At 43.6% G+C, this 21,080-nt stretch overlaps 1 long non-coding RNA gene across 1 annotated transcript; it reads right to left on the minus strand.

The window, feature by feature from the left end:
• Positions 1-7,926: 7,926 nt before the first annotated feature.
• LOC311428399 lies at positions 7,927-14,247 on the minus strand. The gene is made up of 2 exons (XR_014687704.1): positions 13,886-14,247; positions 7,927-9,246 (listed from the first exon to the last, which is right to left on the minus strand). It is a non-coding gene; the product is annotated as an uncharacterized lncRNA (long non-coding RNA).
• Positions 14,248-21,080: the final 6,833 nt, after the last annotated feature.

The raw sequence follows: 21,080 nt of genomic DNA on the forward strand, positions 1-21,080 counted from the left end.
AGAATATACTCACTTACAATGATGGGGTCCTTGTCTGCCTCCGCAGTGATCCGGTGAGTCGAGGAGTCCCTCCGGGAAATCCCGGGGGTACCCTAGGGAGTCCTGTTCCCAGCAGGTCCTGCAGTCCGGCAGAGAGGTTGTCCCATCTGGGTCGCCAAATTGATTCAAAGATCGAAGCCGAAATTCCTTTAAGTGGTATATTCTTTATTGCAGCGCTGGATGCACGGGGGATCTCTCCACCTATCGTGCATACCCAAAGCAGAAAGCAGTCTTGAATTTATACAATCAATCTATCAATATTCTACAAGCACCTATACATATGCATTACCTATCCCCGCCTTCCCTCGCTTCTCATGCTAATTAGCCTTTTGGCACCTTGCGCCTGCGCAGAGCCTTCCAAGAATTGTGGGCAGGGGTCTTTGGGACGTGGGCAGGGGTCTTTGGGAGGAAGACCCCGAGTCTTCCTCACAGCGTACTTTTCACCTTTGGTCAGGAATCTGCTGAATTGGCATGTTTCTTAATTGCAAGAGCTGGTTGTTGCCAATTCTCCCGTTTGTTGTATCTTTATAATGAATTCCAATGTCCAGTTTCGAGATTTATAGTCCTTACATTCGTTTCTCTGTCCGCCTGCCGCTTCCTTATCATGAGTTCCAGTGTCTTGTTTCGAGATATACAGTCCTTGTCTGGGGATTGTCCTTGCCTCCCCAATACCTCCTTAATCAATCCCCCCTTTTCTTTTCCCATGCAAATTCTTTTGCATCAGATACTTTCTTTATTTACAGTAACACAACAAAGCAGGCATCTAAACAACATGCACACAAATATTCCTAACACTACTAATACGATTAGAGCAATGAATACTTGTTTCAACCATTGGAAATTGGGCAACCAGGAGGTTAACTTAGTCCATAGTTCACTAAAACTCCATGAAAGATCATCTTTACTGATCTCATGTAGGATCCTGGTCTGCTTCCATATTTTTTCCAGGTCGGTAGAGATCCTTCCACTCTGATCTACATACATACAACAACTTGTGTTTATTACTGTACAGACTCCCCCTCGAGTGGCCAGTAACAAGTCTAGGGCCATCCGATTTTGTAACACTACCTGTGATAAACTAGATATCTCTTCTTGTTGAGCCTTTATAGCATCCAGAATTTTGTTTTCTAACTTCTCTATAATTGCAGAAATATTAACTATTGCCTTTTCCAATTCACTCACTCCTAACCATGGGATAAACCATCGAACGAAACTATGAAAAGGGGTGTGTCTCTCTACCAATGGATTGTTAATTTTTCATCTGATTCTCCGGATATGATTTCTCAAGTAACCTCGAGGCACTACATCATGTACTGTCATATTGGGGACTACCGCTCCAAGAGTGCAAGTTCCCTTCCAATTCTCAGGCAAGACCTTACGGGCTGTATCATTGCATAGCCAATACCACCCTTTTCCTTCTGGAACCGTCCAGCTGGTTGAATTTGCCCAGCCGCTAGTCGTACTAATATCAGTTGTTCAATTACAAGATGTCTGATTTCCCACATAAGTAGTATCCGTATTTATACAATGCTGTTTTCCTATACCCTTAGGCGGGTTACACCTTTGTACACATACATAATAGGATTCTAACGGCATGAAGCTACTCACTTCTAGTTCCAAAACTGCTTAATATTTTCGACCCCAAGACGTGTTTTCCCACAAATTAGTCCAAGATAAGTTTGCAGGCAAGGGAATCCCAATTAACGATACACCCTTATTCGCATGCTGTGGCAGATGGGTGCATACCCAACAGTTTGTCTTATTAGTTACTTGAGAAATTGTTTGTATTAAGGTCAGGTGTAAGTTCTCATCCCAAGTTGCCCACCCCAAATCCGAGAACCGCACCCCTGCAATCATTAGGATCTGGAAAACCGTAATTTTGTTGGTCCAATTGGAGTGGTGGTCTATATCCTCGCCGGGGCCTTCTTCACCCTTGAATTGTGGATCCAAGCTGCTTGCTTCTTAATCTTAATGGCGGTGTGTGTTGTCAGTAATACTTGGTATGGTCCCATCCACTTTCCTTCCATTTTTCCTGTACGGGTTGTCCTGAAAAAGTCTTTATATATATATAATCCCCGAGCTTAAAGGGGTGGATTGGTTGATCCAACCCTCTAGCCCTGGTCCCTAAAACAAATGTATGTACTTTATTTAATTGTTTCTGAAGTTCAGTTATATAAGCATATAAATATTCTGATCCTAACTGCGTTAGGTCCTCTCCACTAAATAGAAATTGCTATGGCCTTCCATATAAGATTTTGAAGGGACTCAAATTTCCTTTTATTCTAGGTTTAACTCTAATTCCAAGTAATGCTAAAGGGAGGGATTGAGGCCATGACAAATTAGCTTCTTATCCAATTTTAGCTATTTATTGTTTAATTAAATGGTTCATTTTTTCTACCTGTCCACTTGCCTGTGGTCTATAAGGAGTATGCAGTTGCCAATCTATCTTTAGAATCTTACTTATCTGGTCTACCACTTGTGCACAAAAATGTGAAACTCTATCAGAAGACATTGCTACTAGAATCCCAAAGCATGGTATTATTTCATTTAACAAGACTTTAACCACTTCTCTTGCTTTGGTTGTTCGACAGGGAAAGGCTTCAGGCCTTCCTGAAAACGTGTCAGTCAGAACCAGTAAATAATGATACCTCCCTTTTCTAGGGAGTTCTGAAAAATCAATTTGCCACTGTTGCCCCGAGTAATTTCCTTTACCGATTATTCCAAATTTTATTCTATTCTTGGTATTGGGGTTATTGTGTAAGCAAATGCTACATTGTTGAGTTACTTGTTTTATCATATCGTCCCACTAATGTCGGACTCAGGCTCTTATGCGGTGTGCCAGCTCCCCAATGCGTTTTATTGTGTTCTGTAAGAACTATGGGCCATGTCAAACTAGAGGGTATTACTATGTGGTTATCTTTTAAATATACTCATCCATCTGGTTTCATTTTACCTTTCAAATCTTCAATTAATTTTAAGTCTTCTTTTGTATAATTTGGATATAGTTTGGATTTTACCGTCTGGTATCAAAGACAATGCCTTCACCTCAGTTATTTCAGCTGCCTGCTTAGCCTCTGCCAATCGATTTTCCAATTTCAAAATCGCTGTTCCCCTTTTGGTGTCCCTGACAATGCATGATAGCTACCTTTTCTGGTTGTTTTACAGCCTCTAACAATTTTAAAATTTCTTCAGCATACTTTGTGTTTTCACTGAGCGGTCAGCAATCCATGTTCTTTCCAAATTGCTCCATGAGCATGTACCACGCCGAATGTATATTTAGGATCTGTCCAAATATTTACCCTTTTTCCCGCTGCCAGTTCCAATGCTCTCGTGAGAGCAACTATCTCCGCCTTTTGAGCTGATGTTCCAGGGGGTAAAGGCTTAGACTCGATTACCTGCTGAGTAGTTGTTATAGCATATCCAGCTTTACGTTGTCTTTGCGTAACAAAACTGCTCCCATCCGTGAACCAAGTTTCTTCCGCATCTTCCATGGGCTCCTCCTTAAGGTCTGGTCGGCTGGAATACACAGTCTCTAGAGTTTCTAAACAATCGTGAATCACAGCTTGTGCCGGAGCATCACTAAGAAAAGAGGCTAGATTCACAATATGAATTATCACAATTTCCACGTCGTCCTGTTCTACCAATATTGCTTGATATTTCAAAATCATCAATTCTTGTTTAAGTTGTTTAAAGACTTTTTGTGCTTCTCCAGTCCAGACTAACTTTGACTGGTTAATCTTTATCAATTCACATAGAGGCTTTACCAATAGTCCATAATTATAAATCCAAAGGCAACACCAACCTGTCATTCCTATAAAGCTTTGTAGCTCCTTTACCATTTGAGGTTCTGGAGTCCGGCAAATGACTTCCTTATGTTCAGTTCCTAGTTCTCGTTGTCCTTCCGAAATGTCAAATCCCAGATAGGTCACACTTTGTTGAGCCAGCTGGACTTTCTGTCAAGAGACTTGATATCCATTTAAACCCAGAAAATTAAGACGACTTATAGTCCATTGAATCCAACTCCCTTTAGTCTCGGTAGCTATTAAGAGATCATCTACATATTGTAACAAAGCACCTTCAGTGTCCGGAGGTATCCATGTTTCGAGTTCCCTTGCTAATTGGTTTCCAAAACTAGTGGGGCTATTCTTGAATCCTTGAGGTAGTAATGTCCACGTAAGCTGCGTCTTTCTGCCTGAATCGGGATTTTCCCATTCAAAGGCGAATAGGTTTTGGCTTTCTGTGGCTAAGCCTAGGCAGAAGAAGGCATCTTTTAAATCCAGTACGGTAAACCAGACTTGACTATTCTTTAATTTAGTCAGCAAAGTATAAGGGTTTGCCACTACTGGATGTATATGCTCAGTGATTTTATTTATGGCCCTCAAATCCTGAACTAGCCTATAGCTTTTTCATCTGCCTTTTTAATTGGCAATATGGGTGCATTGTATTCTGATTCGCATTCAATCAATAATCCATACTGTAAAAACTGATCAATTATCTCTTTAATTCCTTTCCTATCTTCTATCCTCAAAGGATATTACTTAACCTTAACGGGTTTCTCTCCTGGCTTTAATTTAATAATTATTAAGGTCACATTTTTAGCTCTTCCAGGGACTTCGGTAGCCCAAACTCCTGGACATACTTGATCTGTGATCTCTAAAGGTATTTCACTTTTAGGGTCAGTTTGTATTAGTGCCAAGCTTAACACATTTATTAGTTGTTCTTCTCCTGTTCTTAATTCCATTTTCCCTTTTTCAAAGACAATTTCTGCTCCTACTTGCTCTAATAAATCTCTACCTAAGAGTGCCCATGAGGAGCTAGGCATAGATAAAAATCTGTGTATGCCCCATTGTTTCCCTAACTTGTACTTCAAAGGTTCACAAAAATAAGCCTTTTCGGTTACACCTTGTCCTGGTTTCAGTTAGAACAGAGTTAATTTTCTTCCTAGTAGCTGGGAGAATGCTATGTTTTGGCTTAGGATGAGAAGAGTGCTGATAACACCCCGATGTTTCAGTTGTTGCAGAGCAATGCTTATACCAAGCCAAGGACATCTCAGCTTCTTGCTCTGTCCTGCCAACAGGCAGGCTGGGGGTGCAGTAAGAGCTGGGAGGGGACAGACCCAGGACAGGTGACCCAAACTAGCCAAAGGGGTATTCCATAGCATCTGACGTCAGGCTAAACAATACATAGGGGTGGCTAGCCAGGGGGAGGGGGCCGGACTGCTCGGGGTTAGGCTGGGCATCGGTCAGCGGGTGGTGAGCAATTGCATTGTGCATCACTTGTTTGTACACATTATTACTAGTGGTACTATTATCATCATTGTATTATTATTATTGTTTTTATTATTGTTATTATTATTATTATTATTATTATTATTATTTTGTCTTATTAAACTGTCTTTATCTCAACTCACGGGCTTCACTTTCCATTTCTCTCCCCCGTCCCAGAGAGGGAGGGGGAGGGGGAGCGAACAGCTGCGTGGTGTTTAGCTGCCGGCCAGGTTAAACCACGACACACCTTTTACCCTAACATAATAATTCTGTGAAGGCATTAATGCTTGATTTAGAACTGAATACGTTGCCCCATAGCAATAAGAAATTTCACTTCCATTCCTCCCCTAGCTTCATTATAACCAGTGGAGGATCCGCTAGGGTAGATTCCCCAGGTCCCCGTTATTCCTGTTGAAATCAGGGGTTGATTACCCTAGGAAAAGGCTAGTCAATTTGTCCTCCAAAGCCAGGTCCAAACCGTTTTGTTTTATTTATTTAGTTATTTATTTATTTATTTTCATTACATTTCAGAGTTGGTCCAAAAATTCCATAGGGCTTTCTTTTAGACCTTGTTGGAAGCATATTCTCAATTCCCAATTCATCCAGGTTTTAGTATTTACTTAACCGTTCATAATTTTCAGGATGATTCGGGTCTTAGTGGGGGTCGGTCGGGGAATGCAATTGTCCACAGTTCCCTGAACGGTCCCATCAGCAATCTGAGCTCGCACATGAACTCAGGTTGTTTTAAGAGTTGACCTCTTTTCTGTTTCTGTGACAACTCTCTCGGACCGATCATGGTCCCTTTGCCCTAAAGGGCTAACACCCATGATTTTAAGATCTCTGCCTCGGGCAGAGGCAGAACTATTAACATTCCTACATCCTCTTTCCCTGCTCATTCAACTTCAAACACCTTTAACACTTTCAACAACCCTTTTAACACTTCCTTTATCTTTCTCCAGCCTGTACTTCTCTAATGCCAACATCAAAGGTTCAGTCAGGGGCCAACTTAATTCCCTACCTTTTCCCACCAAGATGCTGAAACATCAGTATACAACATTTCATCCTGTTCTGCTTCTCAAAAAACAACATTAACTGTAGCAAAATATTATAGTTTAAAGTTCCGTTTAGGGGCCACTTTTCTCCACATTCCAGCTTATAAAGCGGCCACCACTGATTACGATATTTTATCAATGTTTTCCTGTTCACACTTCCACCGGCAGATCCTCCAATATCCTTCCAGTGACTTAAAACACATCCTAACACACTTTTCTTTAAAATTTCACTGCTTGTTTGCCCCCCCCAGTTTCCAGTTTACACTTTCAGAATACACACGTTACTTACAAAAGCGTATCACAAAACGTATCACTCACAAAAATACGGGCACGCAATATCTTTCAGTAGCGATGTCACAAAACTACTATTACCAGCAATATTGCCAAAATCACAGTAACAATAGTCAGAGTCAAATTCCACATGCGATAAGTCAGAAAACCGAACTGTGTAACACCGTAACGATATCTTTCTTATAACAATGCCACGAACCTACTATTACCACCAGGAAAATAGCCAAAATCGCAGTAACAAGAACCAGAGTTAAATACCATACTCCATGAGTCAGAAAACCAAAACAGACAACACAATTCCAGATGGACCTTAAAGCGAGCTCCTTCCTTAAGGTCCCCAAACATGTACTTACGGTGCTAACCACAAAGTATATACCAAACACTGCCTCGCAGAAGATCACCTTCTGACTTACAGACAGTTCCAGATGACCGGTCTACCAGAAAACCAAACCAGAATAAAGAATATACTCACTTACAATGATGGGGTCCTTGTCTGCCTCCGCAGTGATCCGGTGAGTCAAGGAGTCCCTCCGGGAAATCCCGGGGGTACCCTAGGGAGTCCTGTTCCCAGCAGGTCCTGCAGTCCGGCAGAGAGGTTGTCCCATCTGGGTCGCCAAATTGATTCAAAGATCGAAGCCGAAATTCCTTTAAGTGGTATATTCTTTATTGCAGCGCTGGATGCACGGGGGATCTCTCCACCTATCGTGCATACCCAAAGCAGAAAGCAGTCTTGAATTTATACAATCAATCTATCAATATTCTACAAGCACCTATACATATGCATTACCTATCCCCGCCTTCCCTCGCTTCTCATGCTAATTAGCCTTTTGGCACCTTGCGCCTGCGCAGAGCCTTCCAAGAATTGTGGGCAGGGGTCTTTGGGACGTGGGCAGGGGTCTTTGGGAGGAAGACCCCGAGTCTTCCTCACAGTGTACTTTTCACCTTTGGTCAGGAATCTGCTGAATTGGCATGTTTCTTAATTGCAAGAGCTGGTTGTTGCCAATTCTCCCGTTTGTTGTATCTTTATAATGAATTCCAATGTCCAGTTTCGAGAGTTCTAGTCATTACATTCGTTTCTCTGTCCGCCTGCCGCTTCCTTATCATGAGTTCCAGTATCTTGTTTCGAGATATACAGTCCTTGTCTGGGGATTGTCCTTGCCTCCCCAATAGCTCCTTAATCAGCCTTCACACAATTATCTGAGAATGAAAGCTGCTTTCCAGTAATTCAGAAAGCCAAGTTGTTATAAGTTGCCCCCTTAATTAATTTTCGGAGAGCATTGCATTAATAATAGAAAGGAATTTATTGAGTAAGCAACAGCAAGCAAAACAGCGCTGGGCGGCCGGGGAGTCTCGGCTCCACCAACGGCGCGCACCTCACCCCCGCCAGGGTCCCTTTTTATATCTTGGTAATTCTGGGATTACGCAGCACATCCTGGTATATTCTGCGACTGCGCGCACTGTTGCTAGGGGGTCGTCTCTGTCCCTCTGGTGGTCGTGAAGATGAAGGCCGTAGTCTTCCTCCGCGTTGTGGTTCAACTTCTTTTTTTTTATTTGGTCATGTTGGCCCAGCGTGAGACAGGAATGCAGGATGTTGATACACTAGTTTAGCAACTTATCAGGAGATGGTTACATGAACTTTGCAGCAGTGTCTTTGAACAAAAGAGGCAACTGAGATGCAGAAGGAGAGAAGGGGAGGGGGTTCTCTTTTTTGTTACATTAAGCAAAAGAATTTTCATAGTGTCTAGCCAAGTATTATACATCTTACTTCAGCAGGGAGCTTTTGCAACTCCTGCTCCTCAAACGGAACTCCTTGTTTTATAATACAAAAGACAATGAACAAACATTTATTGTGTATTACAATCCCTCCTTTTTCTTTTAGTTACTCATTTTGTTCATTGAAGCTCTGCAATGCCTGGCTATTAAGAACTAATGTTTCCTCGATTCCTTCGTTGGTACTTATTGGCTCGTATTTGGCATGTATGAGCATTAGATGTGCCGCTTCTAAACATCCCTTTACAATCGCAATCAATTTATTAAAAATACATGGTCCAAAAGTTAGTGCTATTATTAATAACAACAAAGGTCCTGCTATTGTTGATAATAAAGTAGTAAGCCAAGGTGAATAATTAAACCAAGATTCGTACCAGCTCTGTTGGGCTTCATTCTCCTGTTTCCTTTTTTCCAACCCTTCCCTGGGTCTTGCCATTGTATCTCTTACCACTCCAGTGTGATCAGCATACACAGCATTCCTCTTTCAGGGCTGCAAACAGCCCATCCTGTTGAAAAATACCAAATCTAATCCCCTACGATTTTGTAACACTACCTCTGAAGTGACCTGATAGATTTTCCAGGGCCGAGATGGATTGTTCAGTTTGGGTCAGGTCCTCGTCCACAGCAACGCGTAAGGAAGTAAATTCTTGATTTTGTTTAACCAATGAGGCTACCCTGGTCCCCACTCTAGCTCCTCCCAGGATTATTAGGGTGGCCAAAGTTAGAGCCGTGAATGGTTCCCGTCTTTCCAGATGATAACTTGCCACTGTGTGCTGGGTATACATACAATCCTCAGGGTGGTATAGAATCCTTGGTATAATTATCACCTGTATACAAAAATCACGAGACGCATTAAAGAGTTTTAGTGATAGACAAAGAGTTACGCCCACTCATGAACAAACCCACCTAGCGTTGTTGGCTGGGATTAGCCACTCGGTTGATTGTTTTCCATTCTCCATGGTATTACATAGATGACACTTCCCACTAGGAACCGTGCCCACACACCTACCACCTCCAGTGACTTGTGTTAGTGTTACCCTTATGTCTTTTCCCCAACTGCAATGTAGAGGGCTGTTCTTGTTTGTGCGGGTGGGCTCCCCAGGATCCCCAATAGCATCATAATATGAAGGCCTTATACTAAAGCATAATCAACAGTGTTTTGTTACATTTGGGCTTGTTTTGTTTAATAATTGGTAGCTGGCATTCATGACCCCCCCCCATATGTTATTCTCAACTATGTTATCATTCTCAGCTTTACCTGAGCTTGTAGGGCTGCCGAGGGTTGGCACTGTAGTATTTTCCACAGGCTGGATTCCCTGGACATTTTCTGACAATACCTCATTTGTTCCTACTGCCTGGGGCCTATCAGCATCCTCCTTTTTATTAGTATGAGTCCTCCCCTATCTGTTCTGTGTTCGTAAAATCTGACATTTTCCTAGTACCCAGCTAGTATCGTCCAAGTTTGTTATATTTATATATAGAACCTTGCAAATTTCTTTATTTCCATGGAAGGTTCCTGTATACCCTATACCATGCCCTTGCCACCTGTAACGGGGATCCACTTGTCAGTTACAACCTTGCGGCCCATATCCCACTTGTAAGAATTTATTCCGACCAGCCCCGAGTGTCCAGTCCGTAGCAATGGTTTCACACCCCCAGTATGCACAATAATATGCGTTTGGATAATTACAGTACCCCTTTCCTGGGTTAGAACTTGGGCAGAAATAAAATCCTGATAGGTTAAAGCGTGGCTGCACTGACACCAGGTCACATAATGTGATGCGGAAACTGGGAGCACCCGCTGTCGTTGTTTGCTGGATGATGAATTGATCCTCCCATCTGATTAAGCTCCATTTAAAAGGCTGGTGGGGATGCGCAGACCCATAGCTGACCAAAACGATGATACTGACTCCCATGTATCGTAGGAGGTGGTCGGAGCCCATCTAAATTGTCGGCCCCTCAGTCCCCCACCGTTTTCACTTCTCTGCCTCGCTTGTCAGTTCGGTTGTAGCGAACTACAAGGTATCGGTTCTTCTTGGCAGCAGCAGTGTTCTTCAGGGGAACCTACTAGGGAGCCTTCGAAACAGGGCCTCCTCCCCTTCCCACAATACACAGATAATACACAATACTTATCGAGTCCGTCTTAGTGTCAGCTTCAAGTCGTCAGGGCCTGGAGCTGCCTCCCATTTACGTTCCCGGATTGGTCCTTTCACTCGGCCAGCATGCGTCCATCCTTTCTCCGCAGTTCAAATAGCCGTTTCTGTGGTAAGCAAAACAACATAGGGGCCTTCCCCATCGTGGTGTTAAAGAAGTCTCTTTCCAAGTCTTAATTAGAATTGAGGGTGATCAAGTGGCAATTCCGAGTCATAGGGCATACCATATAGCATTTCAAAAGGAGAAATTCCTATACCAGTTCTGGGCTGTGTCCATATGTTTAACAGTGCAAGAGGTAAGCATTTTACCCAAGAAGCCTTAGTTTCCAGCACAAGTTTTGTTAGTTGTTTCTTAATTTCACCATTCATTTGCTCTACCTTTCCAGAAGAGGAGGGGTGCCAGGGGCTGTGAAAATCCCACTCGATCTCTAAGGCCTGCTTTAATCCTTGCAGTAAAGCTTTACACCCATTCAGTCACGTGGTCGATTAGGACAAACAAGTAACTCAGTAAAATCTACCTGTATACTTTGGAAAGGTCAAAGCCCTGGCTCCCGTCCCCCTCTAGATAGGTTACAGAAGACCTTTTTATTTATCCTTTGACATATAGTACATCCTCTGCATGTGTGCTTCCCTAAAGTATATATTCCTACACAGACATGCTTTCTTAGAACAACATCACACATTGCTTGCACCTCCCAATGATTCTTCTGATGTAAAACAGTTATTTGCCTCATTATCACTTTATTCAGCATTTCTCTCCCATCAGGGAGTATCGATTTTCCTTAAAATGATCCACATATTCATAACATTAATACCTCCTTGGGAGGTTGTAATTGCTCCAAAATCTTTTTTAGAATTTATCCAAATAGATAGGTGTCCCTGTAAACCCCTAAAGTAAAATTGTCCACCTATATTGTTGCTTCCGCCCCCATTTCAGGGTCTTTCCAGTCAGAGGTGAATATACGTTTGCTCTCAGGGCCTGAGAGCACTCCATTAATAACACTGTTATTCCAGTCTAACAATTTACTAGTTGAATGCCCAATTTAATCATCAAATCCCTTCCCAACAAGTTAGTTTCCGCCTTGGATACATACAATAATTGCCCAGTGATCATTTTATCCCCTGGTCTCAGCTTGGTATCCCCCAAAAGTGGCACTGTTATCCCAGTCCCTTCTACCCCCATCACATTTAGGGTTTCATTAGTTAATTTAATCCCTGATACTTTACAAGTCAGTAATGACTTAGCTGCTCCAGTGTATTGGGTTTGATGGCAAGGTTTGAGGGTGTGTGAGGGGTGTGGGGGTGGGAAACTGCAGTGGCAGCCCCCGTGAAAAACAAAACAAAACAAAAACAGAAACCTCCCCGTGGTAGATAAGGGACAATTTCATCTGGCCCTAAAGGGGCCCACTGCTGCCCAGAGCCAAGCCATAGCAACATAGTCCGTGCCTCTGTGAGAGCACATCCACGAAAACAAACAAACAAACAAACAAACAAACAAAAACCTGCTGCTCAACAGCAGCTGGGAGAGCGAGAAACCCCCCCCGAAGACACCAAAGTCAGTGCAGAAGGAGGGGGAGGAGGCGCTCCAGGCGCTGGAGCCGAAGCCCCCCTGCGGCCGCTGGAGAGGCCCCTGGTGGAGCGGGCTGTTCCCCCCTCCCTGATGCTTGGGAAACTGAACAAACACCACAACAAATATGCAAATATACCAAAACTTCTAGACTGTTACTTAGATAATACCTACATCACCTTTCCCTGCTCATTCAACTTCGAATACCTTTAACACTTTCCACAAACTTTTTAACACTTCCTTTATCTTTCTCTAGCCTTTACTTTTCTAATGCCGACATCAAAGGCTCAGTCAGGGGCCAACTTAATTCCATACCTTTTCCCTCCAAGATGCTGAAACAACATCAATATACAACATTTCATCCTGTTTTCCTTCTCTCCACAAAAACATTGACTGTAATATGGTGTTATAATTAGTAGTTCCATTTAGGGGCCACTCCGCTCCATCCTCTAGTTTATAAAGTGGCCACCACTGATTACAATATTTGATAAGAGTTCTTTTACTTTCTGTACCCTCTCACCCCACTATATCCCTCCAATGTGTTAGTATACATCCTAGGAGGCTTTTCCTCGGGATTTCTTTGCTTTGAACTTTTCCTATTGTAATCTACAGTGGTTAATATTCCACCGTTTTCCTAGAAGCTCTTTACTAGTCAATCCCAATCCCTCCAAAATCCACAATATACAGATACACAAGTAAAAACAGACCACTGTAAATTAACTGCCTGTAGACAATTACACTGGGGACATTTAAACCTGATGAGCCGATAATATGCCTGGGCAAATTTTGTTCCCTTAGACATACACCTCAATGGCAGTTCTTATATTTACATATTAACATATTAACGTATGTATAAAAGAACACTTTAACAAAAATGCCCGGGCTTTTATATATACAATATACAATGTACAGTTATTATTCCAGTTAGAATTATTCCTCAGCAGCTGCAAACATTATGCCAGTTGCCATTAAAGATCACTTACCCTCCTCCTGTCTCTTTCTTAAAATCTCAGACGTCCCCGGAGTTAATGGGTACTGCCACATATTCCTAGTCACTGGTCCCTGAGTGCTAGAATCAGAGTTGCTATCAGAGTCTCCCCGGGGTTGCAGATTAGGAAGCCCGGGAGTTGGAGGGGCTGCAGGTGGGGATGGTGGAATATAGGGAGGCAGTGGGGCTGGAATCTCTAATTCTCGGTTTATCTTGTGCCTCCCATCCCCTCCTTTTTCTTTTAGAGGATATAAATTGGCTCGAGTTTCCGAGCTGATCCACAAATGTGCATATTCACTTTCTTCCAAACTAAAAGGTTCTTTTGAGTTTACATAAATATTTAGGGCCTGGCAAACCCAATCTTCAAAGGACCCAAATACAGGCCAGTAAAGGTGGTCTCCTCAAATCTGTTTACCACCCCAAACTTCAACACAATAATGTATCATTTTTACTTTATTCCTTCCCCGCCTAAAAGGGGAATCCTCCCAATTTTTAATCATTAATCCCGGGGTAACCTAACATCAGACGTTACCCCGCCCATGGGACCAGAAGGCTTACTCTTCTTCTGTCCCATCTTCTGGAGCGCCTTCACACGCACACACAAATCGCTTCCCCCTTTTCGTGGCCCAGTCCCTCGCGGGATGTGGGAACTGCACTACCGAGGGGTCCGCACTCGCTTCGTCCGCAATTGGACGTCTCACAGCGACACGCTCCAGGATACCCAACCCCAACCGAACGGATCACCGGCCTATACTTACTCACTCCTGAGTCTTCGTTCGGTCTTCGTGCACAAAGATTACTAGGGGTTGCCGGCTTTATTTGCTTGCTGCCGAATTTAGGGTTCGTCGGTGAAGGATTTGAATGAAAGCAGTCCTAGCGAAGGCCGCTGAAATCAGCGGGGCGCCCCCTCCGAAGGTCTTTCAATCAGATTGCCTTCATCCGAGTCACGGCACCAAATTTGTTATAAGTTGCCCCCTTAATTAATTTTCGGAGAGCATTGCATTAATAATAGAAAGGAATTTATTGAGTAAGCAACAGCAAGCAAAACAGCGCTGGGCGGCCGGGGAGTCTCGGCTCCACCAACGGCGCGCACCTCACCCCCGCCAGGGTCCCTTTTTATATCTTGGTAATTCTGGGATTACGCAGCACATCCTGGTATATTCTGCGACTGCGCGCACTGTTGCTAGGGGGTCGTCTCTGTCCCTCTGGTGGTCGTGAAGATGAAGGCCGTAGTCTTCCTCCGCGTTGTGGTTCAACTTCTTTTTTTTTATTTGGTCATGTTGGCCCAGCGTGAGACAGGAATGCAGGATGTTGATACACTAGTTTAGCAACTTATCAGGAGATGGTTACATGAACTTTGCAGCAGTGTCTTTGAACAAAAGAGGCAACTGAGATGCAGAAGGAGAGAAGGGGAGGGGGTTCTCTTTTTTGTTACATTAAGCAAAAGAATTTTCATAGTGTCTAGCCAAGTATTATACATCTTACTTCAGCAGGGAGCTTTTGCAACTCCTGCTCCTCAAACGGAACTCCTTGTTTTATAATACAAAAGACAATGAACAAACATTTATTGTGTATTACAAAGTTACGTCTCAGCCTTGAGCATCTCGGGCTTTTGGGCCTGTCTGTAACATTTGGCACCAGCACTAATACTTCTTTTGGCATATGTTTAGCGTTTGGGGCCTGTGTCTGGGATTTGGGCCCTGTCTCGAACCACTGGGGCTTTGTCCTGGGTTTTGGAGCCTGCCTCTAGAGTTCAGGGCCTGTGATTAGGCTTTTGGGGTCTGTGTCTGGGGGCCGGTATCTGGGGGCAAGGGGGGAGCTGCTTGTAGACCCTAGGGGCCAGCATTGAGGGGGTTGGGAGCTGACTCTACACCTTTGGGGCCTGCTTCTGGGGGCGGGGGGGGGTTGAGACCTGCATCTGGGGGAGGGGTGGGAGCTCTTTGTATTCCTTTGGAGCCTGTGTCGGGGGGCGGGGGGGAAGGGGAGGGTTGGTTGGGAGCTGCTTGTACACTGTTGGAGCCTGGGTTGAGGGAGGAGGTTTGGAGCTGCTTCTACACCTTTGGGCCTGGCATCGGGGGTAGGGGGTTGGGTGCTGGTTGTAGGGGCCTGTGTTTGGGGGGGGGGCTTGGGACCTGCGTCTGGGGGAGGGGTGGGAGCTGCTTGTACACCTTTGGGGCCTGCATGTGTGGGGGGTCAGGGCCTGTGTCTAGCGGGCTGGGAACTGCTTGTACAATGTAGGAATCTGTTTCTGCAGGGTGGCTGGGAGCTGTTTGTACAACTTTGGGGCCAGCATCTGGGGGTGGCTGGGAGCTGCCTGTACACTGTAGGGGCCTGTGTTTGTGGGGGCCTTGAAGGCCTCCCTCGGGGCAGGGGGGGGGGAGGGTTGGGAGCTGCTTGTATAGGGTAGGGGGCCTGCCTGGCAGGGGTTGGGAGCTGCTTGTAGAATTTGGGTCGCTGTGTCTGGGGGGGGGGTTGGGGCCTGTGTCTCAGGGGTGTTGGGAACTGGTTGTACACCTTTGGGTCCTGTCTCTGGGGGGGGAGCTACTTGTACCCTTACCATAAGCCGTACTCTAACACATACTTCTACCAGTACCCTTACCCTTACCGTAACCCTTACCTTTACCCTTACTCTTACCCTTACCAAAGCATTACCCTTACCCTTAACGTAAGCCTAAACCTTAACCTTATCCTTACACTTACACTTACCGTAAACCTTACCCTTTCTGCTACACTTACCCTTAGCCTAAATCTAAACCTTACACTTACCCTAACCCTAACACTTACCCTTACCATTACCCATATACTTACTCTTACCCTAACCCTAAATCTTACTCAAACACTTACCCTGACCCTTACATTAACCCTAAACCGTACCCTAAAACTTACACTTACTCTTAACCTTAACCTTACGCTTAACCTTAACCTACTACTTACCCTTTCTTATCCGTCACCATACACCTAAAATTAACCCTAACCATTACCCTAACACTTACCCTTACCCTAACCCAAACCCTAATCCTAACTCTAAACCTTACCCTGACTTGTACACTTATCCTTATCCTTACACTTACCCTAACACTTACCCTTACACTTATCCTTATACATATAACTTACCCTTACCCTAAAACTTAACCTTAACCTAACTCTAACCCTAAACCTTACCTTAACCCTTACTCTGACCCTTACATTAACCCTTACCCTTACCCTAAAACTTACTCTTAACCTTAACCTTACCCTTAACCTTAACCTAATACTTACCCTTCCGTTTCCCTCACCCTAACCCTAAAACTAACCCTAACGATTACCCTAACACCTACCCTTACCCTAACCCTTACTCTAACCCTTACAATGACCCGTACCCTTACACATACACTTACACTTACTCTTACCCTAAACCTTACCCTTACCATAAGCCATATTCTAACAAATTCTACCCGTACCCTTACCCTTACCGTAATCCTTACCCTTTATGTTACCCTAAACCTTACCCTTACCCTAACACTTACCCTTATCGTAAACCTTACCCTTTCTGCTACATTTACCATTAGCCTAAATCTAAACCTTACACTTACCCTTACCTTAACCCAATACTTACCCTTACGTTTCCCTCACCCTAACCCTAAAATTAACCCTAACCATTATTCTAACACTTACCCTTACCCTAACCCTAACCCTTACTCTAACCCTTACCCTGACCCATACCCTTACACTCACCCTTACCCTTACATTACCCTAACTCTTACCCATACCATAACCCATACCCTAACACATATTTGTACCCTTAACCTTACCGTTACCCTTACCCTTACTCTATCCGTTACCCTTACGCTTACCCTTAACATAAACCTTACCATTAATCTTACCCTTACGCTAACCCTTACCCTTACCCTATCCCTTACACTTATCCTTATCCATACCCTTAACCTTACCCCAACCCTTACCCTTAAGCTGAACCTAACCCTAAACCTTACCCCAAACCTTTCCCTGAACCTTACATTAACCCTAACCCTTAACCTAAACCTTACACTTACTCTTAACCTTAACCTTACCCTTAACCTTAAGCTAGTAGTTAACCTTACATTTTTCTCACCCTAATCCTAAAATTAACCCTAACCATTACCCTAACACTTAACCGTTACACTTACCCTTATTCTATCCGTTACTCTTACACTTTCCCTTAACATAAACCTTACCCTTTACCTTACCCTTACCATAAGCCATACATCAACACTTATATGTACACTTACGCTTACACTTATCCTAGTAATTACTCGTACAATTACCCTTAACCTAACCATAAACATTAAGGATAAGCTTAAGGGTCACCCTTAAGGTTACCGTTATCCTAACACTTACACTTAAGTTCATGGTAAGGGTTAGAGTAAGGGTAAGTGTTAGGGTAATGGTTAGGCTAATTTTAGGTTTAGGGTGAGGGAAACGTAAGAGTAAGTATTAGGTTACAGCTAAGGTTAAGGTTAAGAGTAAGTGTAAGGTTTAGTGTAAGGATTAGGGTTAGGGTAAGGGTCAAGGTAAGGGTTGGGGTAAAGGTTTAGGTAAAGGGTAAAAATATGTATATTGTAAGGGTGAGGGGTTAGGGTAATGGTTAGATTTTAGTTAGATTTAGGTAAGGGTGAGGGTTCGGGTAAGGTTTAGAATTAGGCAAAGGGTAAGTGTAGCAGAAAGGGTAAGGTTTAGGATAAGGGTAAGTGTTAGGATAAGGGTAAGGTTTAGGGTTAGCTTAATAGTAAGGTTAAGGGTAATTGTACGAGTAATTGCTAGGGTAAGTGCAAGCGTAAGTGTACATGTAAGTGTTGTTGTATGGCTTATGGTAAGGGTAAGGTCAAGTGTAAGGTTTATGTTAAGGGTAAGCGTAAGGGTAACGGATAGAGTAAGGGTAAGGGTAAGGTTAACGGTAACGGTAAGGTTAAGGGTACAAATATGTGTTAGGGTATGGGTTATGGTATGGGTAAGAATTAGGGTAAGTAAAAGGGTAAGGGTAAGTGTAAGGGTACAGGTCAGGGTAAGGGTTAGAGTAAGGGTTAGGGTTAGGGTAAGGTTAAGTGTTAGGGTAATGGTTAGGGTTAGTTTTAGGGTTAAAGTCAGGAAAATGTATGCGTAAGTATTAGGTGAATGTTAAGGGTAAGGTTAAGGTTAAGAGTAAGGGTAAGGTTTAGGGTAAGGGTTAGGGTTAATGTAAGGGTCAGGGTAAGGGTTGGGGTAAGGTTTAGGGTAAGGGTTAGGTTCAGGATAAGTGTTAGGGTAAGGGTAAGGTTAATGGTAACCATAAGTGTAAAGGTAAGGGTTAGGGTAAGGGTAAGAATAAGGGTATGGGTAACGGTAAGGGCGAGGGTTAGGCTAAGGGTAAGTGTAAGGTTTAGATTTAGGCTAAGGGTAAGTGTAGCAGAAAGGGTAAGGTTTACGGTAAGGGTAAGTGTTAGGATAAGGATAAGGTTTAGGGTTAGGTTAAGGGTAATGGTAAGGGTAACGGTAAGGGTAAGGGTAACGGTAAGGGTAAGGGTAACGGTAACGGTAAGGGTAAGGGTAACGGTAACGGTAAGGGTAAGGGTTACGGTAAGGGTACGGTTACGGGTAGAAGTATGTGTTAGAGTATGGGTTATGGTAAGGGTAAGGGTTAGAGTAAGGGTTAGGGTGAGGGTAATGGTTAGGGTTAATTTTAGGGTTAGGGTGAGGGAAAAGTAAGGGTAAGTATTAGGTTAAGGTTAAGGGTAAGGTTAAGGTTAAGTTTTAGGGTTAGGGTTAATGTAAGGGTCAGGGTAAGGGTTCAGGTAAGGTTTAGGGTTAGGGTTAGGTTAAGGTTAAGTGTTAGGGTAAGGGTAAGGTAAATGGTAACCGTAAGTGTAAGGGTAAGGGTTAGGGTAAAGGGAAGAGTAAGGGGAAGGGGAAGGGGAAGTCTAAGGGTCCGGGTCCGGGTAAAAGTTAGAGTAAGGGTTAGGGTTAGGCAAGGATAAGTGTTCAGGTAATGGTTACGGTTAATTTTAGGGTTATGGTGAGGGAAACGTAAGGGTATGTATTAGTTTAAGGGTAAGGTTAAAGGTAAGATTAAGTGTAAGGTTTAGGTTAAGGGTTAGGATTAGAGTTAGGGTTAGGGTAAGGGTTAGGGTTAATGTAAGGGTCAGGGTAAGGGTTGGGGTAAGGTTTAGGTCAAGGGTAAAAGTAAGTATAATGCTAAGGGTAAGGGTGAGGGTTAGGGTAAGGTTTAGAATTAGGCAAAGGGTAAGTGTAGCAAAAAGGGTAAGGTTTAGGATAAGGGTAAGTGTTAGGATAAGGGTAAGGTTTAGGGTTAACTTAATAGTAAGGTTAAGGGTAATTGTACGAGTAATTGCTAGGGTAAGTGCAAGCGTAAGTGTACATGTAACTGTTGTTGTATGGCTTATGATAAGGGTGTGAGGAATGTTTTAACAATTCGTGTCCATAAAGAACAATTCTGTTTGAATCCTGTCTGCCTCTGGGCCCTGCACTGGCAATTTAATTCTTGAACCTCAGCTGCAGTGTGTCCCAGTCTCCCCCTCATTCTAGTCAATTTATCACTCCTTAAATTTATGAACCTGTTTGCTTTTGTTATTCCGGACTTCTATTTCTAACACTGCTATAGATGTGTCTGTGAATGGCTGGGGAAGAATGTTTCAATTACTCGTGAAGCTGTTTGTGTTTGATGTCTGGGAGTTTCAGAACAACTGATAACAACTAGTGACTGTTATGGGATACTATGCGGATCTTTGGTATCTGGTTAGGGGGGCCGAGAGATTAAGAGGAAGGAAAAAGAAGCTGAAGGACGGCTGGGAGACAAGTCTTGAAGAGAATGTTCTATAAACTTGGTATGGTGCCAAGTAAGTACAAAGGGGGAGAGGAAGACTATGAGCTGATTAAGGAGGTACTGGGGAGGTATTGGGGAGGCAAGGGCAATCCCCAGACATGGACTGTATATCTCGAAACAAGACACTGGAACTCATGATAAGGAAGCGGCAGACGGACAGAGAAACGAATGTAAGGACTATAAATCTTGAAACTGGACATTGGAATTCATTATAAAGATACAACAAACGGAAGAATTAGCAACAACCAGCTCTTGCAATTAAGAAACCTGCCAATTCAGCAGATTCCTGACCAAAGGTGAAAAGTACACTGTGAGGAAGACTCGGGGTCTTCCTCCCAAAGACCCCTGCCCACGTCCCAAAGACCCCTGCCCACAATTCTTGGAAGGCTCTACGCAGGCGCAAGGTGCCAAAAGGCTAATTAGCATGAGAAGCGAGGGAAGGCGGGGATAGGTAATGCATATGTATAGGCACTTGTAGAATATTGATAGATTGATTGTATAAATTCAAGACTGCTTTCTGCTTTGGGTATGCACGATAGGTGGAGAGATCCCCCGTGCATCCAGCGCAGCAATAAAGAATATACCACTTAAAGGAATTTCGGCTTCGATCTTTGAATCAACCTGGCACCCCAGATGGGACGACCTCTCTGCCGGACCGCAGGACCCGCTGGGGACAGGACTCCCTAGGGTACCCCCGGGATTTCCCGGAGGGACTCCTCGACTCACCGGATCACTGCAGAGGCAGACAAGGACCCCATCATTGTAAGTGAGTATATTCTTTATTCTGGTTTGGTTTTCTGGTAGACCGGTCATCTAGGACTGTCCAGTAAGTCGGAAGGTGACTTCTGCAGGACAGTATTTGGTATATACTTTGTGGTTAGTACCGCAAGTATATCTGGGGACCTTGGGGTCCATCTGTATCTGGAACTGTCTGTAAGTCAGAAGGTCATCTTCTGCGAGGCAGTGTTTGGTATATACTTTGTGGTAAGCACCATAAGTATATTTGGGGACCTTAAGGAAAGAGCTCGCTTTAAGGTCCATCTGGAATTGTGTTGTCTATTTCGGTTTTCTGACTCATGGAGTATGGTATTTAACTTTGGTTATTGTTACTGTGATTT

This window comes from Aythya ferina, assembly GCF_964211825.1.
Source record: "Aythya ferina genome assembly, contig: HAP1_SCAFFOLD_70, whole genome shotgun sequence".
Classification (NCBI taxonomy): domain Eukaryota; kingdom Metazoa; phylum Chordata; class Aves; order Anseriformes; family Anatidae; genus Aythya; species Aythya ferina.